Source organism: Meles meles, chromosome 4 (assembly GCF_922984935.1).
Source record: "Meles meles chromosome 4, mMelMel3.1 paternal haplotype, whole genome shotgun sequence".
Taxonomy (NCBI): domain Eukaryota; kingdom Metazoa; phylum Chordata; class Mammalia; order Carnivora; family Mustelidae; genus Meles; species Meles meles.
This window is the reverse complement of record NC_060069.1, coordinates 151,656,574-151,665,868: the sequence shown is the minus strand read 5'-3', so window position 1 is coordinate 151,665,868 and position 9,295 is coordinate 151,656,574. Positions and strand designations below refer to the sequence as shown.

Sequence of the window (9,295 nt, the reverse complement as noted above, 5' to 3'; positions counted from 1 at the left end):
GCAGCCAGATACGCGTGAAGTGGACAAGAAACAGCACAGAAACCTGCAGTAGCTTTTGAGGTCAAGAAATGTGCCAAAGGCCGGATGAGCTGGATCCTGTTCATCTCTGTGGTAGCATCGGGACTGTGGGAAAGCCTGCCCTGGTCGGCCCTGAGCTGATGCCAAGAGCCCAAGCCCTGACGTGTTGATGTAGGTGGGGCTCGGGGAAAGCGGGGATGATGGGAAGAGCCCAAATGGTGGTTTCCTCTATACCTACCTCCCCTTTACGGACAGGGCTAAGCCTTTCTTAGAGCGTCTCATTCAGGGTTTTCAACCACTTAATGAAATGTCATTATTCCCTTTTTAATTCCATTTCCTCCCTTCTTTGCTCCCTCCCTCCTCTCTCTGTGCCCACCGTGGGGCTTGAATTCATGACCCTGAGATCCAGATTTGCTCACTCCACCAGCTGAGCCGGCCGGGCGCCGCTCACTATTCCATTTTAAAGATCAGGCCACTGTGACTCAGAGTCTTTAGTTATCGTGGCTAAACCCAAGAGCTAACTTTTACGAGTGCATACGGTGTGCTGTGCGTGACCTCTTTTTAACCCCCTTAACATCCTTACGGGTTAAGTGGTTACTCCTATTTTATAGCATGAGAAAGTGAGGCTTGCGAAAGATTAAGCATGGTGCTGAAGGCTTCAGAGCTGGAAAGTGGTGGAGCTTGGGTCCAAACCAGCCAGTCTAACTCCTCAGTCTCTTAATCGCTTTTCAGATGTCTTAGGAGCATCAGGAGCTATGCCCAAGGCTACCAGATGGCCACTCAGGATTCATCTGACGTTCACCTTGCAACAAGGGCACCTCCTTAACAGCAGGGCCAAGATGGCGGCAGCCCTGAGCGAGGCAATGAGAGCTCGAACCGGCCACTTCCAGGAAAGCCTCCTGTACCACTGACACAGGAAATCTCAGCACATGCCACCCCATGCATCTCCAGTGGAAAATGTTGGTTTACGTATTTTTAAAGATTTGCTATTTATTTTAGAGAGAGAGAGAGAGCATGAGCAGGGGGAGGGGGCAGAGGGAGGACAGAATCTCAAGCAGACTCCTTGCTCAGCCGGACTCCTAGATCTCATGACTCTGAGACGTTGACCTGAGCTGAAATCAAGAGTGGGACGCTTAACCGACTGAGCCACCCACGCACCCTGGAAGCTGTTTCTTTCATGAACATTATTTAATGTTACTATGTGCCGGGCACTCTTCTAAGCTCATGACTAATATGAACTCATTCATCCTCATACCAAGCCTATATGGTGGGCACTACTGTCATATCAGGTATAAGGATGGGGAAACTGAGGCACAGAGGTATAAAGTAACTTGCCCGGGGCACAGCTAGAAAATGATGGACTGTGAGTTGAGAGTAGGCAGCCCCGCTCCAGAGGATGGCCAAATGCACTTCTGAACATACTTGGGGGAAAACTAAAAAAAAAAAAAAAAAAAAAAAAAAATATATATATATATATATATATATATATATATATGAATGTATGTATGTATTCTCCCAATATGATGACTTGTAACCACTTAAGAAATTGCTCTTTTCTCCTGAAATGAAAGCTTTGCCAAGGAATGATTGATTCTCCACTGAGAAGCTTGGGCAAGGTATTGGCTGAGATGAAGGTAGTTTTTTGAAATGGTGTCTTTTGGAAAATCTCGCAAACTTCACTCAGAAAGCTCCCTGTAACACCCATCCTGGCACCTGGTGGACATACCGCTCTTGATCTACTATCCTAACCATTCTTTTCAAAACGATGCCTTAGGGGGCACCTGGGTGGCTCAGTGGGTTAAAGCCTTTGCCTTCGGCTCAGGTCATGATCCCAGGGTACTGGGATCAAGCCCCGCGTTGGGCTCTCCGCTCAGCAAGGAGCCTGCTTCCTCCTCTCTCTCTGCCTGCCTCTCTGCCTACTTGAGATTTCTGTCTGTCAAATAAATAAATAAAATCTTTAAAAAAACAAAACAAAACAAAACAAAAACCCGTTGCCTTAGAAGCACTTCAGATCTTCCAAGCTCTTACCTCGAATTGTAGTTCCTCTCTGTTTATCGATTAAATATTTTTGAGTGCCCCAAATATGCCGAGTACTGTGCCAGGCACTGGGAAACAGCAGAGAACAAGACAGATGAGATTCTGGATGGAGTGGAGTCCTGTGCTGGTGGCAGAGGACATATTTAACTGGCAATTTCAGTCCCAATACAGGGGGAAGTGGGAGCCCTGGGGCGGGGGATGTGGGTCTCTAACTTTGACTGGATACAGGAGGTTTCCAGTGTCTACAAGACCGCTGCACAGTTGGAATTCAGCAAATGTCTACTGCATGGACGCATTGCCTGCAAAACTAGGTTCTGAAGAATGAGTAGGAGCTAGTTACGTGAGGGGAAATTAGAGGGGCCAGGAGGGGTTGGTATTCTGGACAAAAAGTGAGGCGCAAAAATTAGATTTTTCTGTTTAGAAGGATGATTCCGCAGAGGGGAGACTTGATTTCAGGAGGGCGGGGGGGGGGGGGGGGGGGTGGGGGTGGTGGTGGTGGTGGTAGAAAGACACCGGAGGCCTTTGATGTGGTCTGGCAAGAGAAATCCGGGGGAGGGCATAGATTTGGCAAGTAGGTGAGAACAGAGGGGAGAAGGGGGAGGGAGAAGTCGAGGATGATTTTTAGTTTTCCCGGTCAGGTTTATCCTCTAGGGCATAGGCAATGCCTTTTTCGGTGGCTTTTGTTTTCAACCAGACAACCCCGGGAGCCCAGGCCTTCCCACCCCCCAGGCTGTTAAGGAATATTCACCCCAGGCTTTGTTCTTAATGGTGAAGTCCAAGCTCTTAAAGTGAGAAGGGAGCACCGTCCCGATGTGGGGAAAGCTTCGTTAGTCTCTACCATCCACATCCCGACTTCAGTGTCCCTCACCAGCTCGCGAAAGGTAAAGGGCAAGCATCATATCCGGATTTTAGAGAAGGGGCCAGGAGGTCTGTGTGGACCTTGCCCGAGTCCCGTACTCTGCCCAGTAGGTGAATGTAGGGCCCAAGCCCCGCGCTGTGATTTGAAGTTCACTCGCTGGGTAAGGTGAGTCACCTTGGGGAGTCCAGGGCTCCCCAGGATTCGGTTAAGGCCACCGTGCCCCACCTGGAGCCCGGCTGGCGCTAACATCCCCCAGCATCCACAGGGAGGGATTACGTTAGGGTTTTTCTGCCTCTCGTAAAAAAGTTCCTGTCTCCCCCTAGAGCCAGGCACACGCCTCCCGAGCCAGACCACGTGCCGCAGGTACGCTTTTTGGCTCTTCCCCTCCCCCGTCCCGTTCCCCTTCCCTCTCAGCCCTAGGTGGCAGGAAAATCCTTTACCTCCGACCAATCCCACGGATGCCGAGCCGCGCGCGCGCGCGCCAACTCGAGCTCCTTCTCTGTACGTCATTGGCCACCTCCACCTATGCAGAGTGACAGGCAGCTTCGCCGACCTATAGCCGGAGGAGGCGGACGCCGCTCGGCCCTCCCGAAGCTGCTTTGTTAGGGGCTCCCTCGCCGTTCCCCAGCCCGCCGCGCCTCGGCTGCTTTCCCCTGCTTTTCCCAGGCCTCGCCGCCGGCGCCTTGCGGGGTGGCAGCGCCGGAGCGCGCGGCGCCCGCATCCTCGCAGCCGGGCGCCACGGGCCGGGATGCAGCGCGGGTACCCAGCGTGCTCCTGTTGTCACTCTCCAGCCCAACTCCGAACGCCCCGCTCCTGTATCCGCCGCCTCTGATTGGGCGCCCGGAGGCGGAGCGATTGTCAGGCGACCCAATCGGAGCTCGGTTTCCCACGGGCTCCTGTGGCTCCGCCCCCGAGGCCGCCGGCCGAGGAGCCCTGACAGCTCCCATTGGCAGACGGCGAGCGGGCCGGAGAGCTGCCGGGCCGAGCAGCGCCGCCGCCGTCGGGCGCGCAGCTCTGCAGCGCCGCGAACGCCTCGGCGCCCGCAGCCCCAGGAGCCCGGCGTCCCCGCATTGTCCCCGGCCCCGTCGCGGAGATCCGGGACGAGCGTCGCGGGTGAGTACCGCGGGACTGGAGGGCACGGGCCGGCTGTCCGAAGCCGCCCGAGGGACCGCGGTGAAGATGCCCCGAGCCGCTCTGCCCGTGGCGGGCACGTCCTGACCCCCGTCTCCCGCACACGGGGGCTCCCGGCGGGTCCTAGCTCCCCCCGATCGGGCTTTACTCGTATTGTTTTCGTGTTCACACACTTGGAAGGTGAGGAGCTGGCGACGCGGGAGGCTGGAGGAGACATCCCTCGCGCGAGGGAGCTGTCGGGAGGGAGACGAGCTCGAGGCGCCCAGGTGCCCGGTGCCGAATGAAAGTGACAGTATCCAGGCGTTGGCATTCGGTCCTCTCGGCAGCAGGAGGTCGGCGCTGACCTGCGGCGGCGGCGGCACTTTGTATTTGTCGGCTGATTTTTATCAACTTCGGGGAGGGCGTGCGTGTGCGTGCGCGCGCGTGTGTCTGTGTGTGTGTGTGTCTCCGTCCCTGACTTGGGCACCTCCAGGCCTGGGTTTTCGGCGACGTTGCCGGCGCTCACCTTGGCGATCCGCGCCGCGCTCAGGGCCGGACACCCGGGGCGGAGAGCCTGAGGACCGGCACCTAGGGCCGGGGACCCGCGGCTGACTGGGGAGGAGGCATTTAAAGCGGCATTCTGCGCGCGCGCAGACAATGGTCCGGGTGCGGGCCCCGGGGACTGTGCGTGCAGTCCCGGAGCCCGATCCTGATCCCGCCTCGCCGTCTCGCGGGCTCTGCTGCTCGGCTGCTGCTGCGCCGCGCGGCTCACCGCCGGGTGGGGGACCCGCGTGGGGCCCGCTTTTGTTTACAGCCCTCGCCATTGGGCGAGAGCCGCGCGCTGCGCTCCCCCGGCCGAGGCTGCAGCCGCGCGCCCCCTCCGAGCTGGGAGAAGTTGGTGCGTGCTGTCAGGTGACGCCCCCTCCCTCGGCCTCCGGGAGAGATGCTGCAGGGAAAGGACGACTAGACGGCGCCTTCGCGCCCAGTCCCCGCCGCGCGCGGCGTCCCCAGGCCCCGTGCACCCAGAGACGCCTTGTCCCGGCTAGGAGCTCTCCCAGATTGACGGCCGTCGGGGCGCTGACCGAGCCAAGCTCACCGCCCTCCTAGTAGCATCCTCTGGCCTTGCCTCCGGATCAGCCCAGGTTAATTCCGAGCCTGCCTTTTCCTGCGTGCTGGCAAGTCTTGAAGGACGCGCGCGAGCCCTTGGGGACGCTGACCAATCCATGCCCGGTTTTCTGGTACCCATGCGGCCCCGCGGAGCAGCTGTGGGGCATCCTTGCGTCCCGGCGGTAGCGATCGACTTACCCATGCGTGCTGACTCGGTGCACACTTTGAGCTGGAGAAGAGGTTGAGAGCCTGGGCGCTGAGATCAGACAAATTAGGGTTTCAGTATCTGCTCAGTGTCACTCACAAACTGAGTGATCCAGGCGGAGCTCCTTAGTCTCCCTGCGTCTCAGTTTCCGAGTCTGTAAAGTGGGGATAATGTGTATTTCCATTTGTTGGAGGGATGGGGTTGGGGTTTGAACGACCATAAAAATCATCAGTTTAGCACACTGACTGCCACAAATGAAACACTGGAATGTTGTTTCCCAGTTAGAGGGAATCTTTTCCAGAGGTTAGACCGCGTCTTTCCCCTTTCTGCTGTTCTTCCCTGGCTTCTCTTTTATTTTAGAAAGCTTGAAGGACTGTTTTCAGCCTCAAGGCTTGTTTTACTTGGCCTCAGGTTTAATTATAGTTATCTAATCGCTTTCAGCTCCTTTTTTATGTGTTTGAATTTCCATTAGGTTTCAGTTGTTTCTTCTTCTCTCCTTCTTCTGGAGGCAATGCTGAGGCCCAGGCCTGGGTTTGGAGGAGGAAAACTTGTCTAGGTGGGACTCCATTGCCGGTGAAACAAGCGAACCAATGGCAGCCCAGCAAAGTGTTCAGTGCCCGGATGGAGGGAGGTTTGAACAAAGAGATACCTGGAGGCAGGGAGGGAACGCTTCCTGGTAGAAGTGAAATTTGAGCCGGGTCTTGCGTGGCAGAAGTTTAGTAAATCTTTGGTTTCTAGAAAATGCTCTTTTGTACCCGGCTGTAAAGAGCCCCGCCAGGGAGGTTGTCTTTGCCTGTAAACACCAAAGTTGCTAAGTAATTATCTTTGAATAGAGAAGTAAGCCCAAGGTGGAGGCTGTGGGCTAACCAGGGCAGGTAGAAGGGAGAATTGATTTCATCAAGTGTCTTCAAAGTGCCGTCAATGTGTTTTGACTTGTTTTTCTTCTGCCCACTAGCCCAGCCTTGCGAATCTTTTTTAAGGCAGAGAGAAGCCAGTTTCATACAGGAAAAACAAAAGTAAGAACAACTCCTCTACAACCCCAAATGAGAGAGTTGCAAAGAGACAATCTCAGGCTTTGGCTACAAAGTAAGATAGTATTGAGAAAAAATGTTTCTAGTTTCAACACCCTTTTGCTGGTTGGGGCAAATCACTGAGCTAGGTCCGGTAACCTGTCCTTTGAACGTGGACTTGTGGGGTCTTAGACGGCCCAGAAGAGCATACAGACCGACAGAAACCAGGTGAGGGACTTGTAGTCTGTCCAGAGGGTGCGGGAGCCCCCAGGAAATTCTCCCGATGCCATTCTGCTCCCAGGGCCTGCCTCAGTCACCCCAAGGAGGCGGACTCCCTCCGACAGAAAGAGCCAGTAACGTTATTGCTAGTTATCAATTAATATATGAGATAACCTATTTAATGTTTTCCCAGCGATGATTCTGAGCCTTCTTGGGAATTCTCTGGCCCCCGAGGGATGCTGAAAGGCAGCTGTGCCCCCTGCTTCCGTTGGGGGATCAAATCAATTGGGGGCCTAGACTTAAAAGGGAGCACGTGGTTCGGAAATCTCATTAGCTGACAATTTAACTCCTCTCTAATGCTCATCTGAGGAGCTGGGACAAAGACTTCCTCTCCTTTTCCTCTTCAAGTTCTCCCTCCCAGCTTCCCTCTCCTCCCCTCCCCCCAAACTTGAAAGGAAGGGCTGCCCTGGTCCAGTCTCCTCCCTGCCAAAATTCCTGCAGTTTCAGGGCGGCCTCCTGAACCCCAGGGTTTTATCTGCCCCTGGCCAGAAATCCCTTCCCCAGAGCTTTGCTGAGGGCCTTCTGGGTGTGCTGGTTGACAGTTAATTCTTTCCTCTTCACAAGGAGCTTGTGGTCTGCAGCAGAAACATTTTGTGGGACTGGGCTTTAGTGGACACAAGGAAGGCAGGTGAGAATATAGACAACGCACTGAAACTTCCAGTAGAAGTCAGGGATGGCAGGGTGTTGTCTGAGCGCACAGGAGGGGCGAAGGTGGGAAAGGGAATTTGGTTCCTGTGGGCAATCCCAGATTCCTGAATAGCACAGGTAGAGAAAGATCCTTATTTCCACCGTCTCCAGCCATTGGACTCTTGTGTCAAAAACATTGTCTCATGCGGGCCGTGTTTGTGCCTGTTTGTGCCTACCTGATGTGTGTGCCTAGATACATACATATTTTCCTTTCTAAATTAAGTAGATGGGTAGAGTGTGTGTTTCTGAGTATGTCTGTCTTTTTGTTTATATTTTTCTCAGTACAGGACCGGGAAGAACAGGCCTCAGCAAAATTTTTCAGTTTTTTTACAATTCCAGACTTCAGGTCATTTCACCCCTAAGTGTTCAATTTTATATAGGCAATCACTCCTGTGTTTCACAAGGAAAGTTCTCATCGTGGTAGGCCAAATCACTTACTTAAAAAAAATTGTTTTTTTGAAAGATTGAATAAAGGAGGCACTGAAAGATAAAGCAGTCCTCAGCCAGGAACAGAGTGTTTGGAAAATAAAACAACGCTCCAGTGTAAAAGGTATGGGATATTAATAGTTAGGTGGGTTTTTCCCTTCTAGCCCCTTCCCCACGCCTGTCCCTTCCTTCCCAGCCCTTCCAGCATAAGACTTTCACTGTTCCTGGGGTCTCCAGGGACCTCGTTAAGAAATTCATAAAGGTCTAGACTGTGGTTACAGAAAGATTCCTCTGGTGCTTGTGTGAGATTCTTCTAGAAGACTCTGGAGCTCTTTTGCTCACTGAGGAGGCTCCTCCCTGGTGGGCCAAGGCTGAACCCAGAGGCTCGCATTCCCCTGCAAGTAGGGTCTCAGTTCATTGAAACAGTAGCAGAAGTGAGTGGGTGGGGGGTGGGTGCCCCACACTGTCATGATACAGGACGCGGACAATTGTTGCCTCCAAAGCATGTGGGACAGAGTGATGACGCCGGGAGGAGCTCCGTGGGAGGAAGGTTCTTTTCAGCTGAGTGCATGGAGCGTTACAGAATGGGCCAAGGTCCTTTGAGTTCTGGTGCTCTCACAAAGTTCCTTTCCCTGGAAGGAGACTTGGATGCTGCTGGGGGGTGGGGGTCCTCGAGTCTTGAAGCCCTCTAGCAAAACCCACACATGATATGAAAGGCAGTGCATGCTTTTCTGCTCAGTGCCACTATGAATTTATGAACGAGGAGGGTTTTAACAAAAGCCACCTGTATTATTTAACCTCAGTATCTGCCCCCACAGAACGTGATTTTATTAAAGATCAACAGATCGGGGCGCCTGGGTGGCTCAGTGGGTTAAAGCCTCTGCCTTCGGCTCAGGTCATGATCTCAGGGTCCTGGGATGGAGCCCCACATCAGGCTCTCTGCTCAGCGGGGAGCCTGCTTCCCCCTCTCTCTCTGCCTGCCTCTCTGCTTACTTGTAATCTCTGTCTGTCAAATGAATAAATAAAGTCTTTAAAAAAAAAAAATAAAGACCAACAGATCAGTACACAGATGTGAGAGGAATTGAGTGGTTGGAAGACAGTGGACCTGGGTGCCCTGCCCCTCCCCCCATTACCACCTGCTTTCATTTGGGATGGGCTGGGGGAGGGGATGAGAGATGAGGCTATGGAGGTTCTGTTGCTTTTCCTTAAAAACCCCAAACACTGTTCTCTGTGTCCACGGGGGAGACAGGATATTCTGCAGAAGGAACCTGTCTTGGCAATGGCTGCCTGCAGCCCAGAGCTGTCCTGTCTTCCCACTTGCCCTCGCCCTCCCGCCTCCTTGGCCCTGAGCTGCTAACCTTGTAAACAGAGATCAGTTCTGGTTCCTCTTCCTGGATTCCTCTGTCCTCTGCCGAGGTGATAATGGCTCTGGAAGGCCACCAGGTCAGCTCTGGGGGAGGGGGAGGTTGGGGTCCCAGAATGGGTCTGAGAATTCTCCCTGTGAAATTATTGGGACCATGGACATGGAGTCTGGAGTTTCCTACCCTTTGCTCTTCG

The 9,295-nt window shown here is 53.9% G+C and overlaps 1 protein-coding gene across 4 annotated transcripts in view; it reads left to right on the top strand.

Moving 5' to 3' along the window:
- Nucleotides 1-3,896: 3,896 nt before the first annotated feature.
- The window catches only part of TIAM1 (TIAM Rac1 associated GEF 1), a 380,123-nt gene continuing 374,724 nt past the window's right edge, over nucleotides 3,897-9,295 (top strand). For all 4 annotated transcript variants that reach the window (XM_046002793.1, XM_046002792.1, XM_046002795.1 and 1 more), the window contains exon 1: nucleotides 3,897-4,027. The gene's annotated coding sequence lies outside the window, so the exon portion shown is untranslated. The remainder of the gene's footprint in view (nucleotides 4,028-9,295) is intronic.